This window comes from Neomonachus schauinslandi, chromosome 15 (genome assembly GCF_002201575.2).
Source record: "Neomonachus schauinslandi chromosome 15, ASM220157v2, whole genome shotgun sequence".
NCBI classification, from domain to species: Eukaryota; Metazoa; Chordata; class Mammalia; order Carnivora; family Phocidae; genus Neomonachus; species Neomonachus schauinslandi.
In genome coordinates this window covers 56,554,060-56,562,243 of record NC_058417.1, presented here as the reverse complement: position 1 = coordinate 56,562,243, position 8,184 = coordinate 56,554,060, and positions in this window count along the sequence as shown.

The following is an 8,184-nucleotide window of genomic DNA, read 5'->3' as shown; positions in this document are numbered from 1 at the left end:
GACTCTGGAGGCTGACAGCAGTGCGTGAAGGCCCAGGAGGCCGAGGAGGAGGGAGAAGACGGGTGAGGATGACCAGTCCACAAACCAGCCAAACATTGCTCCGGCCCGGAGCTGACGTCGGCAGAGCAGTTGGGAGGTGGGGTCACCTGGGTATTTGGAGGCGGAATCAAGAGGAGAGGTAACAAGTGGAAGGTCCGGGGTGGGGTAAGACAGCTCCTGGCTTGGGTGGGCAGGTGAGTGGCAGGGCCAATCAGTACCAGAGACGCAGGTGGGTGACAGATGCACCCCCCCCCACCCCCAGCCGTGCAGCCAGGCCTGAGGAATGTGCATGTTACTGGAACGGGAACGGAGGGAGAATCACGGGTGTGAGATGTAGGAGAGCCATAAGCTTGGAGTCTTGGGATTCAGAAACGTCCCAATGTTTGCCCCCCCGCCCCCCCGGAACCAGCTGGGATCACTGTGGCAGCCAGCGTGCCCTCCAGCCCAGAGAAAGGCCAGAGCACTAATCCCTGCCTTGAGTCTTGGTAGTGCGCACAACCTTGGTGGAGACAGGACACGGCTAGAACGAGCTCTGGGGGGCACTTGGTAGCTGCTCGGCAGTGTGGTTTTACCCCGGCCCCCCCTTCAACCACCCGCGTGCTCGGAGGGGCCCCTGCTGCACTCTCCTCGAAGCCCCTGCACTGGCTGCATCCTGCTCCTCCCTGACCTGTGTCTGGACCAGCTAGCTGCCTGTCTTCTTTAGCTCTGCTTGCCCTTGAGATCGGTGCCTCTCCCAGCCGCTTCACTGGTTATCCCAAACACGTTGACTCTCCTCCCTGTGTGCCACTTACTCTTGGCAAGTGGTTTCTAATCCCACTACAGGAATCCCCTCCCACTCCAAAATAAAACAAAGCACGAGGAACCACCTTCTCTCCGTCTCCATCTGCTCCTTTCTCCCCCTAACCTGATGCTTCCAGCACTCTGTGGAGCGGCAGAATCAGGACGAGTTATTTAGGACTAATATGAATGAAATTGGAATCTGGGGGAGAGGCTCGGGCATCGGCATTTAAAACCTTTCCATGTGATTCTCCTGGGCAGCCAGTGCGGAGAAGTGCTATTCTGGTCCCGTGCCTCAAATGAGAGCGAGCATCAGAATCTCCAGGGGGTCGTTCCAACACCCACGTCTCTGGGCCCCATCCCCCGCCCAGTCTGATTCAGCAGGTGGGCTGGGGCCTGAGAGTGTGCATCTCTCATGTTCCTGGGGGGCTGGTTCTGATCTAATGGTTTTCGTATGGAGGGGTCAGCAGGGGTGGGAGCCTAGGAAGGCAGTCAGAGGTATAGACGGAAGACTTACCCTCAACCTTGTGGGGACTGCTGCAGGCCATAGACACCAGAAGATGTCCCCCCTCGGCAGGGCTGGTACCCCACCTGCGCTCTTGAGGCCAGCCTCTTCTACCCCTCTGCGGATGTGTCTGCGCCTTCTCTCATGACATGTTCATGTGTCTGCCATCCTAAAAAAGCCCCTTGTCTCTGTGCCCCCCCACCCCCAGCCACTTTCCCCCCTCAGCCAAGCCTGAGCTTGCTCTCTGCTCCTTTCTCGTGGTCAACTCCATCAATATCCGTCAACTCCGACCAATACATCTCACTGCCCGAGCACTGTAATCTGCTGAACTGCTTTTCCTGGGTATCCTACTGGCAAGTTCTTGGCTCAACATTTATTTGCGTCCTCTTAGTGTGTCCCACCATGGCTGGGGGCCCGCTGCCTACCCTGTTGCCAAAGCCAGAAACGTGGCCACCACCCTGCACACCTCCCTCCCATCACCCCCCACCCCCACGCCAGCAACAAGAGTCCCCTTTCCCAACATCCTGTCCCCACCGCCGCCTGGCTCTCCATTTGAGTCCTCGTCACTTTGTCTTGGCCCCCCATAATCAAAGACCAGCTTGACCTCCAGTGGACCTGCTTCCTGCTCTGCTCTCCTGGGCCCAGGACAATCTTTCAGGACCGGAAACCCTAGGCAATCACCCCCCACAAAGGTTTCCCACCTCTATCGGCTAACAGGCTCCCGTATGTAGTCCTGTAGACCGCACCTGCCCGAAGGGCCTCTGGGCAGCGGAAAGCACTCGGGAGCCCAGGAAATGGGCCTCTGCTTGGGGCCCCAGGTTGGGCATGCTTCCTCTGAACGCAGTCTCCTCCTGGCTTTCCTTGAGGATCAGCTGCTGTGTGTTGTTCCTGCTTTAAAGACTCAAAGAGGAGTCAGTCTGGATCAGACTCCCTCGTGGCTCACTGTCACAGAAGTGCTGTCCCTTAGGCAGGTCCCAGGTAGGTAGGTGGCCCCTGACCGTTGCTGGGCCAGAATTTAACTGACAGGTGTATAGGGAATTCAGGTGTATAGGGAATAATTTAAATGAGTGACTTTTTCCCAGCTGTGTTGTTAAATGAATGCATCCACCTTCATCTGCCCGTGCTAACAGCTGGCACGACTAAAATGTGCTCTTTTGCTCTTATGGTCTTAGAAGCGATCTGGGTTGAATGCACTTTTTCCTCCCCTTTCACGTGTGTGCCTCTGCATCCTGTCTCACGTGGCTGCTGTTAGGTGCTTCCGGTCGGCAGGAAGTGGCGGTCACTGTCCCCAGCAGGGCCCAGGAAATCCTTGTCAGGTGAGTGCCTTGGAAAATTCACTTGAGGAAGTGTCTCCTTGATGACTGTGGCCTCCGCTGGGCACTCCATGGACGTCACTGGCTTGACATTTGACATGCATGCACCACTTCTTGGCCACGTGGCCCTTCCCTGAGCCCAAGCCCCTGTCCAAGCCCCCTTTGTGTCACAAGTGAAATCATTCGGGCAGAGTCTGGTGGGAACAGGAGCATCAGCCCCCCATTTGAAGTGGGAGCCTGAATTGCGTGGCCCCTGGCCAGCTCTCTTTTGGGCTGCGCGGGAGGCGTGAGTGACAGCTGGATACAATCCAGTTCCATCACACACAGATTTTAAGTGCCATTCACCCAGAAGAAATTGCAAGCTTTAGCAAATAAAATGTGGGGGTTTTCAAAGCAAGACAATGCCCCAATCTCGGCCTGCGAGAGCGATCTGGTTCGTGGTCTCTCCCGTGTATGAGGCACCCTTTCTCCCCCCGTGCGCTGACTCCCCTGAGCAAACCTGGGGGGCCGGGCAAGGCTCCGGGGCCAGCCGCTTGGCTCTCCGCCTTGTGTCTGTCGAGGACGCTGGATCGAATGCCGGTCTCAACACTGTTCTGCCCGCTCACCTGGGTTGGCTGCTTTTTTTTTTTTTAAGATTTTATTCATCCGTTTGAGAGAGAGCGAGAGAGAGAGAGCAAGAGCACGAGCAGGAGGAGCTGCAGAGGGAGAGGGAGAACACAGATTGTTTCTGAAGAAGTTTGAAAAACCACAGTATAAATACAAGAAAAAAAATTTTTTGCTTAAAAACCTTCATAATTCTAATTTTTAAAAAAGGTTTTATTTATTTATTTGATAGAGACACAGCGAGACATGGAACACAAGCAGGGCGAGTGGGAGAGGGAGACGCAGGCTTCCCGCCGAGCAGGGAGCCCGATGCGGGGCTCGATCCCAGGACCCTGGGATCATGACCTGAGCCGAAGGCAGGCGCCCAATGACTGAGCCACCCAGGCGCCCCCAAGCATAGGTTTCTGCAAGAAAAGCATAATTTAAATTTAATGTGTTATTTCCGGCAACTCTAAGGCTCTTAGTATGAAAAAAAATTATTCTGGATTGAGTAATGCAATTAATCAATTGACCAAACGAACGTAAGTATATTAAATTGTGGTATATATTTATTATATATGTAATATATAATATATAAATACAATATATATAAAAGTTAAGATTTTGAACTGCATCTTTTTTTTTGTTTTTTAAGATTTTATTTATTTCTTTGACAGAGAGAGACACAGCAAGAGAGGGAACACAAGCAGGGGGAGTGGGAGAGGGAGAAGCAGGCTTCCTGCTGAGCAGGGAGCCCGACGCGGGGCTCGATCCCAGGACCCTGTGACCACGACCTGAGCCGAAGGCAGGCGCTCAACGACTGAGCCACCCAGGCGCCCCCATAATTCTAATTTTGGAGATTATTGTGTTAAGGCAGGGATGGTGGGAGAGAAGCACCGATTTTAAAAAGCTGTTAGTGGACCAATGGCTGAGGATGACAGACCACAGGGAAACGGCATATGTCCAAGGTTTTCGGGAGAAACAGCAACGTGGGGAGAGGGCTGGGTTAGAACCGGCAGACTGGAGGGAGTCCTGGATCGTGCACGGGGGCCCGTTGCTCCCGGCCCTCCCTGCCTCCAGCTCTCTCCTCTCCGGGGGCTGAAGACGCAGGTAGCCATCGAAGCTGGACCCGGTGGCTCCCACCCTGCACTGCAACCTCTGGAGCCTCAGTTTCCAAATCTGTGGTATAGGGATGACATCTAAGCGATCCCTCTGAGTCACGAATGTCCTCTAATGGAGTGTCTCTGACCATGACTCCCAAGTCAGAAGTACCTGTTACATCCTTGCCTACGTTCACCCACAACCAAAAATAACACTATCCTTGTTACATGTGATAGACGCTGATTTTTCAAAAATTGTATTCTTTTTTTTTTTTAAAGATTTTTTTTTATTTGAGAGAGAGAGAGTGAGAGAGAGAGAGAGCACAAGAGGGGGGAGCGGGAGAGGGAGAGGCAGACTCCCTGCCGAGCAGGGAGCCCGATGCGGGACTCGATCCGGGGACTCCAGGATCATGACCTGAGCCGAAGGCAGTCGCTTAACCGACTGAGCCACCCAGGCGCCCTCAAAAATTGTATTCTATCTTCATCTAACAAGGACTGGTTTCTCAGCCATTGGGAGTCAGGACCTGTAATTGAACCAGGTACGGTAAAGGAACTTGTCAACAGTCAAGTACTATGCTAATCGCAGTGATTAGCATTCACAGCAGTACCCCTCACTACCCTAAGGTGTTAGGTTTGGGAGTTCAGATAACAGTTTTGGTGTTGATAGTGAGAATCAACTTGTCATCCGAATGGCTTTTCTTCCTGAGCTTTGGTCACTGAGCAAGAGTTCAGGTGGCAAGGGACACCTGTTAGGGGAAGAAAGTCAGCTGGAAAATGCCTTGAATCTCCTGGTGACTCTGGCCTAGATCGTGGTAGGGGAACAACCGGGAGGGGGCAGATGGCAGGGAGAGTCTCAGCGCTCCACTAGGGTGAAGGGAGATCACCTGGTCAAAGCCAGTTGACTCTGAAAGCATTGAAGTCCAGGCCAACACAAACAAAGTGCAGCCGGATCACTGAACACACACACACACACACACACACAGGATATGAACCCGCTGGGGCCAAAATATGACCCCCTGCTGTAATGTCCCCTGTGAAACTAGACCATCTGGTGAAATCAGTGGAGATTAAGCTCATAAATCCACCAGAATCATCCTTTGAGGAGAAAGATAGCAATCTATACAAGAGAAGCGTCTCATTTCTGGAATTATTTGAAAGAAGCACATGGGGGATGTGCCTAAGGAAATAGAGACCATCTTCTTAGATTTTAGGGAGACACCGAAGGCTGGGTTGGTCAGTTTGTGAAATTAAGAGGGATGTTTGTGAATGAGCAATTTTCTTAGAAGAGTGGGCCAGAGCCGTACCCCCAACAGGATGTAAAGATTAGGGTTCTTGAGGCTGATATGTTGAAATCCATCTTGTCCAACAGAAATTCCCGTTAGCTGTGTAGAAGTTGAGCGGAAGACCAGGACAGATCTAGCACTTCAGAGATCAGTTCTGGGCGGAAGCCTGGAATTTACAGGCAGAAGCTGCCTTTTGTGGGCAGGAAAAGGTCTGGAGGGTTGAGCTCTTCGCCCAGGTCACAAGGCTAATCAGAAGCAAATCTGAAATAAAAGCACAGAGTTTCCTCATTGATTCATTTTTCAAGAGGAAATTACTTTTCTTTGTTGCCTAGAACAATTGAGAAGTCCTGAGAGGCATACTTTAGGGTCGGCCAGTAATGAAACAGGCTGCAGAGAGGGGTCACACCTCCGCCTGGTGGGGATACTCCAAGAGGTCCTGTCAGGTTTTAGGGACTTTGCCAAGGCCTGGGCTGAGCTCTCCTCTAGCAGCCCCGGGTCCAGCCCGTTGTGGTCGGTGTCTCGGGGTCTGCTCACCGGGAGGGACTTGGACCAGGCTGTGAGATGAATGATCCTGAAGTCCCTTTCAACTGAGGCTCTTGTAAGTTTTTTTTAAAGATTTTGCTTATTTATTTGACACACAGAGAGAGAGAGCACAAGCAGGGGGAGCAGCAGGCAGAGGGAGAGGGAGAAGCAGGCTCTCCGCCGAGCAGGGAGCTCGATGCGGGGCTCAATCCCAGGACCCCGGGATCATGACCCGAGCCAAAGGCAGCCGCTTAACTAACTGAGCCACCCAGGCACCCCAGGCTCTTGTAATTTTTTTATAAATATTTTTTAAAAGATTTTATTTATAAAAAAATAAAAATAAAGATTTCCTTATTTATTTGAGAGAGAGAGAGCATGAGCCAGGTGAGGGGCAGAGGGAGAAGCAGACTCCCTGCTGAGCAAGGGAGCCTGACGTTGGACTGGATCCCAGGACCCCAGGATCATGCCCTGAGCCGAAGGCAGATGCTTCACCGACTGAGCCCCCCAGGAGCCCGGAGGCTCTTGTAATTTTTATGGCAAGCACCAAAGCAGGAAAGAGCTTGTGCATCTGGAGTGGCTAGAAAAGTGGCATTTTTCTTTCTTTTTCTAAATCAACAACAACAAAAATACATTCACATGTTTTAAAACAACCAGACAGCACAGAAAGACCATGACAAAGTAAATACAGAATGAAAAGTAGGTCTCAACCTCCCTTTCTCCCAGTTTATCCCCATTAAGTTTTTTTGTGTATCCTTCCAGAAAAATTGTTTTACACAAAGCAACACATCTACACAGCATTTGTATCTATCGGTGAGTGTTTCAAAGTGGACAAGTCTAAGGTAGTGCACTGGGGATTAAAAGACGCTAAAACTGTCCATAAAAGTTGTGAGCTATCATTGTGGACAAACTGGCACACTCAGGAAGGAACGCTTCCAGCAGGGAAGTCAGCCAAGACAGCGCTGGACTGGGGACAGAAAGGCCCACAGGAAGAGTCCTTCACCTTCACCTCCCTTTTGTGACTGATCTCAAGCTGCAGAGTCTGTGGATCTCCACGGAGTTCCTGAGGTGGTGCTCTGCGTATGGGTGGGGAGTCATGAGTCATTGGAAGGGAGCTTGTGGGTTCTGGGGCTCTCATCCTGCATCACTGGGATTTTCCTTTTTGTCACAGAGAAAACAGCCTCCAGATTTCTTAGTGCCTCACTCGATCCCTTGTTTTTTTTTTTGCTGTCTTTTGAGCAATTACTTTAAAAGGCCACGTAGGAACGTGGTTCGGTGGGTGGAGTTTAGCATGGTAACATTGGGAGAAGTCCCGGAGAGAGCGCGCACTGCCCGGTCCTGGCTCAGCTCTATGTGTGCCCCGGCCCCTGGACCTCCTTAGGCTTCAGCTTCTTTGTCTGAGAGCTCTCAGGACAGGCTGTCCTGCAAGGGTCTTTCCAGTTCGTCGTCCTTGTGTCCGCTCACTGGCTGATGCAAGCAGATACCTGTTAAGGAGTACAGCACCTGGATAGCAGAAGTCTCCAACCTCCAGGTGCAGAGCTGCTGCCCTAGCTCGGGAAAGGGCAGCTCACCTTACCGGTGGCAGGGGGACTGGTAAGCCTAGCGCAGGCAAATAAAACATGCAGAGAACAGTCTAGAAACGTGTGGATTCAGGGATGATGAATCAGGGTCACGAAAATCCTGAAATGCTGGGAGATGAGGTGCCTCCCTTTGAAACTTGATCCAAGAAAATTCAGGGGACTCATAAAGGGATGTATAAAAGCAGTGAAGTCAGGACACTCATGGGGCTGAGGTTTAGATCACAGAAGTAAATGAATTCAAATGTTCTGCGGCCTCTGGCCAAGGACAGGGCCCTCCCTGGCGAGCTGGGGCCGACATGACCTTCGAGGCTGACGTCAGCGAGGACCACCCTGCCCTTCAGTGGCCAGACGCGACCTTGCGCCTGTGGGCGGCCTCCCGCCGGTTGGCCCGCCGCGCCGCCCTTGCGAAACCCGAAACGGGCGGAGCCCGCGGAGGCGGGCGGGGCGGGGCCTCGGGGCCGGGGGGCGGGGCCCGGGCGGGCGCAC